Source organism: Nothobranchius furzeri, chromosome 9, assembly GCF_043380555.1.
Source record: "Nothobranchius furzeri strain GRZ-AD chromosome 9, NfurGRZ-RIMD1, whole genome shotgun sequence".
Lineage (NCBI taxonomy): Eukaryota > Metazoa > Chordata > Actinopteri > Cyprinodontiformes > Nothobranchiidae > Nothobranchius > Nothobranchius furzeri.
Genome location: NC_091749.1, coordinates 2,417,351 through 2,433,510, shown reverse-complemented (window position 1 = coordinate 2,433,510; position 16,160 = coordinate 2,417,351).

Genomic DNA, 16,160 nt, shown 5'->3' with positions numbered 1-16,160 from the left:
AGCTGACCCTTTGATCCCAACCCATCGTTCCAAGCGATCGAGTAGGATCGCGTGGTCAAATGAAGAGGATGATGTGGACAAAATACTCATTTGTCTAATAATTCTGCACTCCCTGTATACGTCAGATTAACTTCACAACATTAACATACAAGGGAGACTGGAACGTAATGGGAGGTGACACAAAAGGATCTATGTAAACAAAGGAGCAAAGACTGAGCAACTATGAGCTGTCATGGAGAATTAGAAGAACGTTACATAAAGTATCGACAAAATAAAACTAGTAAATAATTACAGCAAAAACTGCTATTACAATCATTCAATGAATCAATAGTAATCTGTATCAACAAATACCAAAACAAATGCAAAAACGGTTGTGTCACATACCCAATCTGCGATAATCACATTGTTTTCTTAATTTAGTGTAATTTTTTTACAAAAGGTATTAAAATGAAAAAGACTGCAATACAAAATCAAAATGAACTAGCTCTATTTACAGTTCTGAAATACATAACCTTTATATGTACACATACAAATTTCTAAATAATATTTACACCTGTTCCTCAGTTTCTATCAATGCAAATAAGAAATTACATGACATTAGTCAACCTTATATTGTCACGTTGAGAGGTTGGTTTGTAGGACCCAAAATGCAGCACCCAAGATGACACGAGGCAGGGATGAGAATAAGTAAAATCCTTTATTTAAAGGTGAGTCAAAAACAAAAGTAACTCCAAGGCTGGGAGCCGAAATCCAAAATGTCCAAAATCCAAAACTAGAGATCCAAAAACAGAGACACAAGAAGAACAAGCAAACTAGAGACGAGGAACAAGAGACTGACAGAATTACCACAAAGCACAGACAAGACACTGAGACGACAGGGCTGGATGAGAGGGAGATGAGCTGCAGGTGTGTGGGGTGTGGGAGGAGGACCAGGTAAAGGCAATGACTAATCAGGGGAGAAGCTAACTTGACCTAAGAATAAAACCTAATACAAAAGAGCAGAAAACATAACTACAATTCAACGGGAGGGAGGAGAAAAATAATAAACACTGATAAGAAAAACATAATAAATCATGAATGGCTGTAACTAAAGGAAATGACTTGAGAAACCTAGAGGGCTGGAGATCTAGGGGCAAATGGGGAAAACCAGGAGACAAATTAGGAAGACGCAGACATGACACATGAGGGCGCTAGAGGACACAAAAGGAGCACCTAGAGAACGAATGGAGGACACAAGGAGACACATGAGGGGAGATGCAGACACAGACCATGACATATATACATTTTACAAATTAAATAAGAGTATTTATTTTTCACAGAGTGCGCACTCCCATTCTGCAGCCTCTGCCTTCTGATAAAGCTCAGTGTTCATCTGCAGGCATTGTTTGTGAAACCACCATGCCGGCAAATCGGCATAATATTACCGCAACGTTGTGTTTTATAAATGCGCCATGCCGGTTGTTTTTCTATTTATTTATTTATTTATTTGGCAATGCTGGAAAGTAGGGCTGAATGATTTAGGAAATGATTGGGTCATCGGACTCACGTTAAGAAGAAGAAAAAATATCATTTCTATAGCGCCTCTCAAGATAAAAATCACGAGGCGCTTAAGCATAATTGTGCACACACGAAGACGCATAAGAGACCTGGATGAAGAAGCTCAATGGTTAAAGGAATCACTGAAGCGGTGTGAAGCGCTCCGTCGCGCGTCTAGGCGGTACCGTAGGAGGCGAGCTGCCGTGGTTCACCGCATGCTACAGGAGCGAGCTATCTAGGTGCGCACAGCGTCCCCCGGTCCCCTCCTCCTCCTCCTCCCCCTTGTCCGGAACTCTACCTCACCAGTCTGAAGCAGCCACCCTGTCCGTAACAAGTCCGGACCTGTTACTAGGGGCTTCGTCCGGATAAATTCCGGAACACGTTATCCGGATGTTTGTATTCAGACACAACGGTCTTACGGACAGAGTCCGGAACATTTCCGTTTTTCATGGCCTGTCTGAAGGGGGCTCTGGTAACATTTTTACAAGCTGATCAATCTCAAAGCACATGACTGGCGTGGTCAAAGCACACATCATTCATTTTCATTTAAATTGAAGTTAATCTACAGCGCTCGCATAAATGAGTACACCCCAATATTTGTCAGAAAGCCTTTAGTTTCCTTTCAGTATCAACATTTTGTATGAGTTACCATAGTACTAAATACTCCCACAAATGTGGGCCATTGATTGCAAACAAGATTTGTTCATTTGTACAGACAAAAAATTGATTTTCCTAACAAATCCATTCAAGTCCATGTTGCAAAAATGAGTACACCCTAATTATAGTCTAGGAGAAAAGTCACACTTAAGACCACAAAATTCTAATTAACAGGCATTCGACCGGTGGTGAGTAATGATCCATTTAAGAGGTGTCCAGCAGACAGGTAAAAGAGCATTACTTAGCAGAGAAAAGCGCTTCCCATTTCATTTTATCAGCAACAGCTCCACATAAAAGAGAACTGTCCCAACATCTGAGAAAGGAAATAATTTCCTTACACAAAAAAGGTGAGAGCTACAAGAAGATCAGCAAAGCTTTGCATATCTGTCAGAATATTGTAGCAAAAGTGATCCAAACATTTACGGAAGATGGACGTGCAACCGTCTTACAGAGACGCCAAGACCGTCCACGGAAGTTAACACCTCGACAGCAGCACCTTCTGAAGAGAAGGGTTTAAGAAAATCTCCATGCAAGTTCACTGCAGTTAGTTAAAGCAGTAGAAAGCCGAACTGGAGTGACGTGTGCCGTGGAAATGGTTTCACGTTGGAAGCATCAATGGTGCGAAACGGCAGTGGAATGTTTACTCGTGAACTTCAAAGCAGCTCTTTTCACACCGGGAGAATCTTGGCAGCGGCACGACTTCCTCGCTGTGCTCTTGTTGCAAGATCGCAAGATCCCTCGAGACTTCAGGTCACAGTTTGTTTATGCAATCCGCCTTTAAACCAAACAGAAGGAAATCCCGTCGTTATCGCTGTTTAATGTCATATATGATGTTCTTCTCCACTGCTAGAGAGAAGCATGGTGCCTACAGTGAAACACGGTGGTGGCGATGTCCTTATGTGGGGCTGCCTAGGTGCTGCCGGTGTTGGGGAGCTGCATTTCATTGATGGTATCATGAGCTCAACAATGTACTGCTCTATACTGATTTTTGCTTCAAACAATCTTAGTAAAACTGAAGAATTTATATTATTAATCTTAATTTCATGTTATGAGCTAAACAAATTCTGGAAATGGTTCTTTTGTTGGCAAGCCGAGCCAAGAGCCTACACAATCCAAAACTTCATAATATTAATGAAATATCTTCTGACTTATCGAGCCTACAAAGCCATGGTCCCCTCACAAGACACCAGACTTTTATCTAACTCCTTTTTAAAAAAATATTTTATTCTGGCCAGCAGACCCTGAGGTTATCTTTGAACAGCTGACGCGGATTCAGAGGAATATGGCCTTTGACATCTAGAAGTCAAACTGCTCGCTTGCCAAAGAGACTTCATGGCCAGCAGGATCGCTGAGAAGCAAGGCAAGGGCAAAAGGTGCAGCATAAGAACATTGATTCAAAGGCTGATGAAAACAGGAAGGTTTTCAATTCTGATTTAAACTTTCTAGAGTTGGGACACATCTGAGGTCATGAGGAAGCTGATTCCATCTGTGAACAGCATAGTAGCTAAAAGCAGCCTCACCTGTTTGATTCTGACCCGGTTCTACCAGCTGACTGCTTCCTAAGGATCTCAGAGCCCTGCTGGTTGTATATACAGGAAGGAGATCCGACATGTATTCTGGCCCCATGCCACTGAGTGATTTATAAACTAGTAGAAGTACTCTGAAATGGATTCTGTAGTATACTGGTGACCACAGGAGTGGTGTGTTCGGTTCTGTTGGTCCTTGTTAAGACTCTAGCAGCAGCATTCTGAATCTGAAGCTGCTGTTGCTTCACAGCTTTTTCAGGAAGACCAGTAAAAAGACAGTTTAATAGTCCAGCCTGCTGGAGATGAACACATGAATGAGTTTCTCTACGTCGTGTCTGGACATGAGACCTCTGAGTCGTGCTATTTGATGCTGAAGATAAAACGCGGAACTAGCTATAGCCTTAATGCGACCAGTGAAGCTCAGGTCTGCATCAGTTATGACACCAAGATCTCTAAACTGGACCAAGTTGATCAATAACCTCCATCCTATCTTCTTATTTCCAAAGACAATAACTTCAGTATTGTCATCACATGGGTACTGTGCTCACACCTGGTGTTGGATGGTTTTAGTAATTGGATAATTTAACCCTCCCACTGTCTTTACTGGTGACCCCGCGAGGAAAATTGACCACTGAGCAGGGTTGATGGTTTATCCCTTGAGGTCCAGGTGGCAGGGGTGAGGTGGTGCTCACTCCTCACCCCTGCCCCACGGACCTGAGGGATAAACCATCAACCCTGCTCAGTGGTCAATTTTCCTCGCGGGGTCACCAGTAAAGACAGTGGGAGGGTTAAACGTAAGTAAACATTCAGCCAGACTTATTTTACAACCCAGACATCACAATTTTCTAAGACACTTAATTAGGTTTTAACATAACATCTAAGCTCATATTTCATCATTGCTCATTCAGTGTCTCAGTTGATATCACCTTAACTCATTTATAATAATTTGTTCTGCATCACCATAGAAATATAGCAAGAAATAGATGTTTTATATAAACTATATTTTTGCCTCCGTGTCAAATTATTATACAGTGGTGTTCCCTGGCATACCTAAATTACCTAGTTTCATCATCAATCAATATTAAAGGATCCATATTTTAATGGAATATTACATTTTACTGAATACCTTTATCCTGCTGGGGGACTTCAGTGCTCACGTGGGCAATGACAGCTTGACCTGGAGGGGTGTGATTGGGAGGATCGGCCCGCCTGATCTGAACTCGAGTGGTGTTTCGTTATTGGACTTCTATGCAAGCCGCAGTTTGGCCATAACGAACACCATGCTCGAGCATAAGGATGCCCATCGGTACACTTGGTAACAGGGCAGCCGAGGTCGCAGGTCGATGATAGACTTTGTAGTCGTATCATCTGACCTGCAGCCGTATGTTTTGGACACCCGAGTGAAGAGAGGAACGAAGCTGTCAACTGATCACCACCTGGTGGTGAGTTGGATCAGATGGCAGGGGAAGGCGCGTAGACCTGGCAGACCCAAACACATTGTGAGGGTCTGCTGAGAACGCCTGGCAGAAGAACCTGTTAAGACGGTCTTCAACTCCCACCTCCGGCAGAGCTTTGACCACGTCCCGAGAGCAGTGGGAGACATTGACTCCGAGTGGGTCTTGTTCCACTCTGCGATTGTCGAGGCGGCTGTTGCTAGCTGTGGTCGCAAGGTGGCCGGTGCCAGTCGTGGTGGCAACCCCCGTACCCGCTGGTGGACACCAGAGGTTCGGGGAGCCGTCAGGCTGAAGAAGGAGGCCAACAAGGCGTGGCTGGTCTGTGGGTCTCCGGAGGCAGCAGACAGGTACCGGATATCCAAGCGGGGTGCAGCAGTGGCAGTTGCCTAGGCAAAATCTCGGGCATGGGAGGAGTTTGGTGAGGCCATGGAGAAAGACTATCTATCGGCTCCAAAGAGGTTCTGGCAAACTGTTCGGCGCCTCAGGAGAGGAAGGCAGCAACTCGCTCACACTGTTTACAGTGGGGATGGGGAGCTGCTGACGTCAGCTGGGGCTATAGTCGGATGGTGGAAGGAATACTTTGAGGAGCTCCTCAATCCCACCAATGCGCATTCCGAGGAGGAACCAGAGCCGGGAGACCTGGGGATGGACTGTCCAATCTCGGGGGCAGAAGTTGCTGAGGTAGTCAAACAACTCCACAGCGGCGGAGCCTCGGGGACGGATGAGACTCGTCCTGGGTATCTCAAGGCTATGGATGTTGTAGGGCTGTCATGGTTGACACGTCTCTGCAACATTGCGTGGTCATCGGGGGCCGTTCCTGTGGAGTGGCAGACCGGAGTGGTGGTCCCCATCTTTAAGAGTGATGACCTGAGAGTGTGTTCCAACTATAGGGGGATCACACTCCTCAGCCTCCCTGGAAAGGTCTACTCCAAGGTACTGGAGAGGAGGGTCCGATCGACAGTTGAATCTCAGATTGAGGAGGAGCAATGTGGTTTTCATCTTGGCCGTGGAACTGTGGATCAGCTCTATACCCGTGCAAGGGTGATGGAGGGGGCATGGGAGTTTGCCCAACCAATCCACATGTGTTTTGTGGATTTGGAGAAGGCTTATGACCGTGTCCCCAGGGGCACCCTGTGGGGGACGCTCCAGGAGTATGGGGTGGGTGGCTTTCTGTTAAGGGCCATTCAGTCCCTTTACCAGAGGAGCGTGAGTTTAGTCCGCATAGCCGGTAGTAAGTCGGACCTGTTCCCGGTGAGGGTTGGACTCCGCCAGGGCTGCCCTTTGTCACCGGTTCTGTTCATTACCTTTATGGATAGAATTTGTAGGTGCAGCCGTGGTGTGGAGTGTGTCGAGTTTGGTCTCGTCTCTGCTTTTTGCGGATGATGTGGTCCTCCTAGCTTCATCCAGCTCTGACCTTCAGCTCTTGCTGGGTAGGTTCGCGGCCGAGTGTGAAGCGTCTGGGATGAGGATCAGCACCTCCAAATCTGAGACCATGGTTCTCGACCGGAAAAGGGTGGCTTGCCAGCTCTGGGTCGGGGAGAGGTCCTACCTCAAGTGGAGGAGTTTAAGTATCTCGGGGTCTTGTTCACGAGTGAGGGTAGGAGGGATCGGGAGATCGACAGGCGGATTGGTTCGGCGTCAGCAGTGATGCGGACGCTGAGCCGATCTGTCGTGGTGAAGAGGGAGCTGAGCCAGAAAGCCAGGCTCTCGATTTACCGGTCGATCTACGTCCCAATCCTCACCTATGGTCATGAGCTTTGGGTAATGACCGAAAGAACGAGATCGCGGATACAAGCGGCCGAAATGAGTTTCCTCCGTAGGGTGGCCGGGCTCAGCCTTAGAGATAGGGTGAGGAGCTCGGACATTAGGGAGGGACTCAGAGTAGAACCGCTGCTCCTCCGGATCGAAAGGAGTCAGCTGAAGTGGTTTGAACATCTGGTCAGGATGCCTCCTGGACGCCTCCCCGGGGAGGTGTTCCGGGCATGTCCTGCCGGCAGGAGGCCCCCGGGTCGACCCAGGACACGTTGGAGAGGTTACATCTCCAATCTGGTCCGGGAACGCCTTGGGGTCCTGCCGGAGGAACTGGTGGAGGTGGCTGGGGAGAGGATGGTCTGGAGCTCCCTAGTTGGGATGCTGCCCCCGCAACCCGGACCCGGATAAGCAGAGGAAGATGACGACGACTACAATGAATACCTTTATATTGCATTGACAAATTATTAAAAGTAACCACTTACAAAACCTTACACAGAAATGCTTAGGTGTAACGGTATCTTTGGCATTCGCACTAAAGGTCAGTGTGATAAATATTGTGACAGGGTATTGTCAAATATTGTCTATTTTAATATTAAAAAGAAACTGAAATATAACCAAGTACAATTTCAGTGGTCATTTCTCATTAAGGTGAAATGCACAGGGTGGCATTTGGTATGACAGGGAGTTAACCTATTTGCCCCTATCCTGGAGCACCAACCAAAGGATTACTCATGACAACACAAGCAATTTTTTGCTGTCAGAATGCCTTGGTAAAGAAAGACTTGACCAGATCTGCCATTTTGTGTTTGCAGTTTTGTCACAACTGAGCCCGTTGCATCAAAGCACACAGATGAGGGAGTTTTTTGGACAACGTTTTGTAAACAGGCAACTGAGTTTGACTCCAATAGTGACAAAAAAACCTGTCCAGTCCAATATCTCGGATACTAACACAGGTTGGTGCACTATATTTAAATAGATGTAAAGATGCAATGGGATCTCTGTGCCCTGATTCCAAATCTTTCCTCTCTTGTTTGGCCTTTCGCAGGGTGGCCAAATTTTGGAAGGTGGCTTGGCTCAGGATCTCCAACATCCATGAGATCTGCTGCCTTGCCTGACCTCCATACAGCTGGTTCCATCCTGCCTTCACATAGCTCTTTGGAAATCTTGTCACGCAAGTTTCCAGACATGAACCGCTTGGAACAGCCAGTGTGCTGGAAGACGTTTATTTATGTAATAGAACACTGGAGCACCATTGGACTATTAATTGCTGGCTCTGTGTCACATGACATTTCCAACTGAGCTTGGCATTCCTTACAGTGGCCTCTAATTTTCAAACAATTATTGTTGGTGGTTGGATGGATCTTCGCTCTTCGGAAAACAAGTGTGCATGTGTTTTTCACTTTCTTCCAGATAAGATCGTTCAAGATATGAGTCCAAGTGCCGGGCTTCAAAATGGTGTATTCTCTTTTTTGAGAATGAGAAAACTTGTCCTTATATTTAACCTTTTCTGGAATGAACTTGACCCAGTCCTCAGAAAGTACCTCAAGCTTAAAGGCCAGACAGTTTTCTCGTCCAGAGGAAATGTCCCCGGAATCTACCTCTGTTTCACCATCACTTTCCTGATCAGTGATTTCAAAACTGACCAGATGTTATATCTGTTCAGCTTCACAAAGGTGTACAGGGCTCTTGCTGACATCTTGTCTTCTAGCTGATGACTCATCTCTGTCCATACTGGGGCAGTTGGAGTGGCTATTTTGCCATTTTGGAATATGGCCTCTTTTGAATTGAAAAGGATTTCAAAAAGTGAGTTTCTGTCTACAGATGGCTTTTGAGGCATCTAAATCAGAATTAAAAGAAAGTATGATTAGGATGGATCAAATGATGCCTAGGCTATATAATCAGCATGGAGAAACCCAGTTCTCCACCAATATACACATAAAAATATTTGACCATTTGTTTTTATCTTTGTGCTATTAAAATGTAATGTAATTAAATTAAATACTGTTTAATTGTTTCTATTATTCTGTCTGAATATTGTTTTATACTTTAACATGTGCTGTATAGCACTTTTGTTCAGTGTCCTGGCTATTTTTGAATTGCTTTATTAAGCCCAATTAAGTTTTCCTGAATTAGCAGATAAAAGCATCGGTTTCTAAAAATATTAAATGTTTAAAAAAAAATCACACTTTCTGGCTTGTTGGTGAATTTTAATGTTTACTACATCCTGTATTAACTTAGCATGTATAGCTTAATTTCAATTCTCTTAACTTGTTCAGAAAATACCATGGGTAGTAAAAATAATTCAATAAAAACCTACTTTTTACACTTTTATTCCAACCAAAATCTTTGTATTGATGGCAACACTGCTAGCTTGTTCGTTTGTGGAAAGACATTAATGTAAATGGTGATTGTTCTGTTCACAATAAAGTAAAAAAAATGTTTTGCCCTTGTACTAGAATTTGCAGCAAGGTCTGTGGGACAGTGGTTAAGTAGGGTAGCTCTTGGAGATTGGTGATGGGGGTTCAAATCCTGGTGGTGTATTTTTTTTGACTGATATCTCATACTGATGAAAGAAAAATATTTGTAAAAGTAACATTGATTACTACTGTATATGTTCAACAAATAAAGATTATTTAAAAACATAAAGGAGACAGGTTTTCTTGCAAAACTTCATTAAACTCATTTACAAATAAAAGGCACACATGGTATTTGAAAAAACGTCAAGCATATATCTCAGAAACCATAGCAGCACAAACGTCAATTTTACCTGCACAAATCAGCACAAATGAAGCACTAAAAAAGTAGACTGATATGGTCCATTTTGGAGCAGTTTGGGAATTTGATGATGTCATCATGCAAAAATAAAACTTGTAATATCTCAGAAACCGTTGCAGCACAAACGTCAGTATCACCTGCACAAATCAGCACAAGCGAAGCACTAACTGAGCAGCCTATTTGCCTGCACTTTTGAAGCGGGGGTGGGGGGGGTCAGCCTCTTAGAGCTCTTAAAGCTTTGGCTTTTTTCAGTACACATGCACTTATTTGCTACTGATGAAAGACATAAAGTCTTTTCTTTCTGGAATCATTCAGTGGTGCCTCAACACACCGGTGTTTACGTCCAACACAAGGTGCTGGAGCTCCAGGAAAAATACTGCAAAGCTTAAATCTCCTCTCATAAGCTGCAAGTTACTTAACCCTTCTATGGACTCTGGCCTAAAGCAAGCCAGAGTTGGTGATTATTTGTCCCGTCTTTGCTTTTGTTTTACCTACATTTTCCGGATGCTTCCAAGTCATCACCAAAAGCTCCAATCAACATACATTTCTCATCCACTCCTATACTGCCCCAGCTCTTGCAAAAATGGATTTCTAAGAATGTAAAAAATACTCATTTTTAGACATTTTATCTTATTTTTTGTTTAAATAGAAAATAAATTCTCTAGAAAAATAACATCATTTAAAATAAGGAACATAATGTAAAATATTATTCAAAATTTCTTGTTATGAGTAAAAAATTAATCTGTCAATGTGGTAAGCAAAATTTGCATGGCTAGAATTTTTTGCTTCCCTTTTTTCTCATAACAAGATAATTGAAGTGACTGGACAATAGAGTGCTCATCCCCTCAGGACCACTAATAACTGCTAAGTTTTAGACTGATTAGTGTCTCCTAGTGAGAGTTTTATCTGTCTGGTCAATTTTATTTGATCTGTTCCTCTTTTGAAATTTGTCTCGACATCAAGGCTCTATCGACGCATTTAACTCATCGACATATAAACCGTAAATCCTCTAATATTGGCCTGTATTCAATTAACGGCCGGGTATCACATTTTGGTCGGAGTCGGCGGAGGTGAATAATGGCCGTTTTTTTTTATTGTGGCCGGGTGGAATGTGGTAACAAGCAAGTAACACAGCGGGGGGGTGGGGGGTGTTATCTGTCTCACTTTTGATTTGCCAGTGATAGACCACGAGGGTAACTTTAACCATGCGGAGATGAAGAGGAGGCGAAAATTTGATATCAAGTTCAAAGAGAATTAGGGGGCAATGCGCTGTGCCAGAGCGTCGGTACTGACACCGGCCGTAAAACGGACATTTAACCAAACTGTGACCTTTTCCCTCTTGCAATTTAACCTTCCCCTCACCCCCATCCTAACCTTAACCAGCTTGCGCATGCAAAGCTCTGATTGTTGACACGCTCCGGACATCTGCGTCCTGAGCACGGCCACAGTAACATTATCAAATTAGGTGTCACCACCTCAAAAACTAATTTAACACGCGATCGTTCATGTCGGCTCATTTCCTTTCATGTTTTCTGTTTTTTATTCTTTTATTTGTGCCTGATGCGTTTCGCTGCTGTGGAGCGGGGCGCATCACCTTGTCCTCCGGTGACGCACCGATCACTGAAGCAGCCGGCAAGCAGCGAGCACTCCGCTATTTTTGCAGTCGGTAGATCTTTTAGAACTGCAGTTCAAAGGTAACTCATAAGGTGAATACAGTAAATCCTCTAATACAGGCCTGTATTCAATTAACGGCCGGGTCTCATATTTTGGCCGGTGTCGGAGTCGGCGGAGGTGAATAATGGCCGGTCTCTTATTGTGGCCGGGTGGAATGTGGTAACAGGCAAGTACGGGGGCGGTTGTGTCATCGTCTCACTTTTGATTTGCCAGTGATAGACCGCGAGGGTAACTTTAACCGTGCGGAGACGAAGAGGAGGCGAAAATTTGATATCAAGTTCAAAGAGAACGTGCTGATTATGCTGCAGAACACTGGGGAGCAGTAGCAGGGGTTGTATGAACTAGTCGACTTCATTATAGTGACTTTTTATGCCTGTCATCAACTAGTCGCTGTCACGTGATAATGACCGGCAAGATGCAGCCCTCGGAAAAGACAGCAGCCTGCTGTCAGCAGGTGACAAGCTCCTGCGCTCGGGGGGGGACGCGCTGTGCCAGAGCGTCGGTACTGACACGCGATCGTTCATGTCGGTTCATTTCCTTTAATGTTTTCTGTCTTTTATTTGCGCCTGATGTGTTTCGCTGCTGTGGATTGGGGCGCATCACGTTGTCCTCCGGTGACGCACCGATCACTGATGCGGCCGCCAAGCAGGGAGCACTCCGCTGTTTTTGCGGTCGGTAGATCTGCGTCCTGAGCACGGCCACAGTAACATTATCAAATCAGGTGTCGCCACCTCAAAAACTAATTTAATACGCGATCGTTCATGTCGGTTCATTTCCTTTAATGTTTTCTGTCTTTTATTTGCGCCTGATGCGTTTCGCTGCATGCTGTGGAGCGGGGCGCATCAGAGAGAATTATAAGATACCTTTCGTCAAACATTTTGACAGGTCTATTGTTCTTTGACCTTTCAGTCCTATTGTTCATTTGACCCTTGACCTTGCCCCCCCCTTCCTATCATTAATCAAATGGACAGGTGTATTGTTCAATCTTTGCCCCCCCTTCCGTATCATTAATCAAATGGACATGTGTATTGTTGATCGTCCAGATGGCCTAGACCCCCCACGCCGCATCATCAATGGCGTATTGTTGAACGTCCAGATGTCCATGATTCCCCACGTCATAGGCTAATGTGTGTAATGGCGCATGAAGTTTCTTATTGTGTTACCCAGCGGTTCCCACAGCCCCCCTCCCTTCTGAGTGTAATCCTATTGTGTATAACTCTTTAAAAGCTCAGATCTGTCCGAATGGTGAAAAGCCGAGCTCTAAGAAAAAATGATGAACCACGAGGAGATGCATGAAGCACCAAGCCACGAGGAAGAGGTGCCTACTACATCCGACGCTTCAACTTCAACTCAAAAGTGAAAGAAGAGAGCGTGGATACGCCGCTGTCAAAAACCATGCTTTGTGAAAAATCCATCGCTATACATCAGATGCCGGCTGGAATTGGTGCTCCCCGCAAATCTACATTTTACATCTGCAGAGTGCAGGTTCCTCCTTTCGGCGGTAAAGAGATCTTGGAGCAAATATGGCAGTTGGAACCTTACGGCTATTCCGGTAGTTTTGGGTACCGGTTCAGCTACGACACTAAGGAACTGTGTTTAATCCAAGATGTGGTTGAGGGGGAACCTCTTAAATCCTATTTATCAAACTCACCAGCGGTTCTCTCCTACAACGATTGGACTGTGCTCAGGCTGGCTGTTCCACGCAAGGTGCACAGAGATGATGAAGAGAGACCTCGTCCGCCTGTCAATCGCAGCGGGCCGCAAGCTCTTCCAACGTTGGATGAAATCCAGAACGCTGTGACAGCATTCAGCGCTTCATGGGAGGGGGAAGAGGATGCTGATGGAGAGTGGATGTTCAAGGCCTCGGTCCGTGTGAGAGGATTTGAGCTCTTTTTTGTGCTGGAGAATGTGCATTCTGTATGCGGAATTTACCGCCTTCTACAGGTTGTACCTTTCGAAGCCTGGTGTGAAAAAATAAATGAAGTGGAGGATCGTATTACTTCACTTTTTCGTACCAGCCGCTGTTGGAACGACATTCTGACAGTGCGAAAAAAGCTGGAGTTCTAAGACCTGCCTTAGGAGGAGGAGGAGGAGGTTGCATCATCATACCACGCCCCCCACCCAGCACTAGTTATAAAGAGCTTACAGTTAGAAACCATTTCATCCAGACGATCTAGGCATCAGCATGACGGGGTTCTACAATCAGACGACCCTTAAAGACCTTTGGAGCCCACCACCGAGCTGGGTACTAACGGATTCATCACCACCGAGATACAACACCAGTCCGAGGTCCAGATCGCTACCATCACCACCACCGCCGAGATACAACGGCAGTCCGAGGCCCGCATCGGCACCATCGTGTTTTCCAGAGGATAACCTACCACGACTCCCCACCATCATGGAGGTTCCGGAGAACGTACCATTCAGGCCCTGGGTCGACGGGGCTGATCCACCTTTGGTGACATCAAACCCTGAGCCGCCGCCAGGTCATGAGGAGGAGGAGGAGGATGTGCAACCCCTCGACATCCAGAGCACCGATGAGTAGCCTCACCGTCTGTCTGACTGGGTGTTTTCAGAAGACAAAGTAGACCGTGTGAAAATGGGTCTTCTTCACTTGGTCAACATGGCGATCAAAGCTCACTTACCAACCATCTGCCACGGATGCAAGATCGATCACCCCAGTCAACGGCAACACGAATGTCTTTACGTAGCTATCCAAACACTTAGAATGGAATGTGAGACTGCTATGAGAAAGATTGATCCTGATTTCTATCTCATTCACAGATTCCCCGACCCCATTCTCAAATATCAGATCGGTGATGAAATAGAATTTAGATTTTTAGCGCCTCTGGCCTATCTGTTAGGTTTCAACGCGGGTGAGTGGTTGACGCCTGAAGGTACTTCAGGCCTCGATGAACCGATCAAATCGGCGCCTCACCCACCCGATTTAACAGGCGGTCTATATCAGTTTTACTGCTACACGGATGTCGTGACCGAGCAGTTGGTCGGGGACGTCTTTGCGCCTTTATTACGTACGGTGAAAGTTGAAGGGACCTTCGGTCACACGGTCACTCATGTGTTTAATCCTGTGGATTACATCAGCGTTTCTACGAATCATATAGAAAGCATTCATATCGAAATAAAATCTGATCAGAATGAGCCGATTCACTTCTTATACGGAAAAACAACGGTGAGGCTTCATTTCAGGCCCGCACATCAGAGAAATACAATAATATAACGCTCGTGAAACAGGGTGAGAGAGTCAGTTACGCTCGTACGTCTTGCAGACATGATTTATCACCTGCAGAGAAACAATCCCAACCGTTTTATCAATTATTACGTCACTCAGGCCGGTCATGGTTTACCAGGTTTTAGCGGTGTTCCTTATATGTACGGACGTGGCTTTGGATCGATATTTTCAAGACTGTTTCGATTCATATCACCTTTTGTTAAAAAAGGATTTGCTCTGGCTAAACCGCATCTCAAAAAGGCCGCTACAGGAATCGTGTCAGATGTGTTGACGAGAGCCGTCGGTAAAATCAATGACCCTAATGCCCAAGAGGGGTCAGGCCTCATGGTTCTGTCGAGGCGTGTTCGCAAATGACCCCCCGGCAGGCGTTTAAAGACATCTACATCACGAAGCGACCGGCGCATCAAAGCTCCAGTTACAAAACGCAAGCAAAAGAGGAAGAAGTCTCGCCAGACGGGCTCTGATATTTTTTAATCATGTCACTGCTCCACAGCAAATCGTCAGAATGTACGCTGAGTGAACTGGATCTCTTCACCGTACCCATGACGCAGTTGTCTATCGAAGATAAGATCTACAGCGAAATTTTACCCATAGCGGCCCTGACGGACGGCGGGCCTGTAGAATTTTTTGTCCCCGGAGATGGAGAAAAATATTTGGATTTAAACGACACTCTTCTATTTTTGCGGGTGAAAATTACAAACGATGACGGCAGCCCGCTAGATGATGGTGCTGCCACCGGTCTGATTAATTACCCGATAAACACGATTTTCTCACAATGTGACGTGGTTCTCGGCGATCGTCTGATTTCACAGTCCAGCGCCACGCACCCCTACAGAGCGATCATCGAAACCCTGCTGAACTTTTCTGAAGCGAGTTTGAATTCTCAATTCAGCGCGGGATTGTTCTTCAAAGACACCGCAGGCGCGCACGATTCCGCCGTTGTAATTAACGGACGCAATTTAGGCCTTAATCAACGAGCGACTTTTACAGAAAACTCCAGAGAAGTGGATCTGATAGGACCCCTGCATTCTGATATATTTTTCTGTGAAAGACTTCTTTTAAATTCTGTCGATCTCAGAATTAAACTGACACGCGCGTGTGATGCTTTTTGCCTGATGGGGGCGCGTGATTCCACCTACAAGCTGAAACTGCTGGGTGCATCGCTTTTTGTGAAGAAAGTTAATATTTCACCCGCCGTACGTTTGGGTCACGAGTCTGCTTTACTAAAAGCAAACGCCATGTACCCGCTCTCACGCGTGACCGTCAAAACTTATTCCATTCCACAAAATTCGAGGATATGTAATCTGGAGAACCTCTTTCTCGGCGCCAATCCTAAATATATCGTCTTAGGATTAGTGGATCACGAAGCTTACACAGGACGTCGAGATCTTTCGCCTTTTAATTTTCGCCACATGAATGTGGAATATCTGGCGTTGTCCAGAGACGGAAAACAGATTCCATCGAAAGCCTTCCAACCTACTTTTTACCAGGGAACATCGGTCAGAGAATTTTATAATCTGTTTACAGCCACTTCAA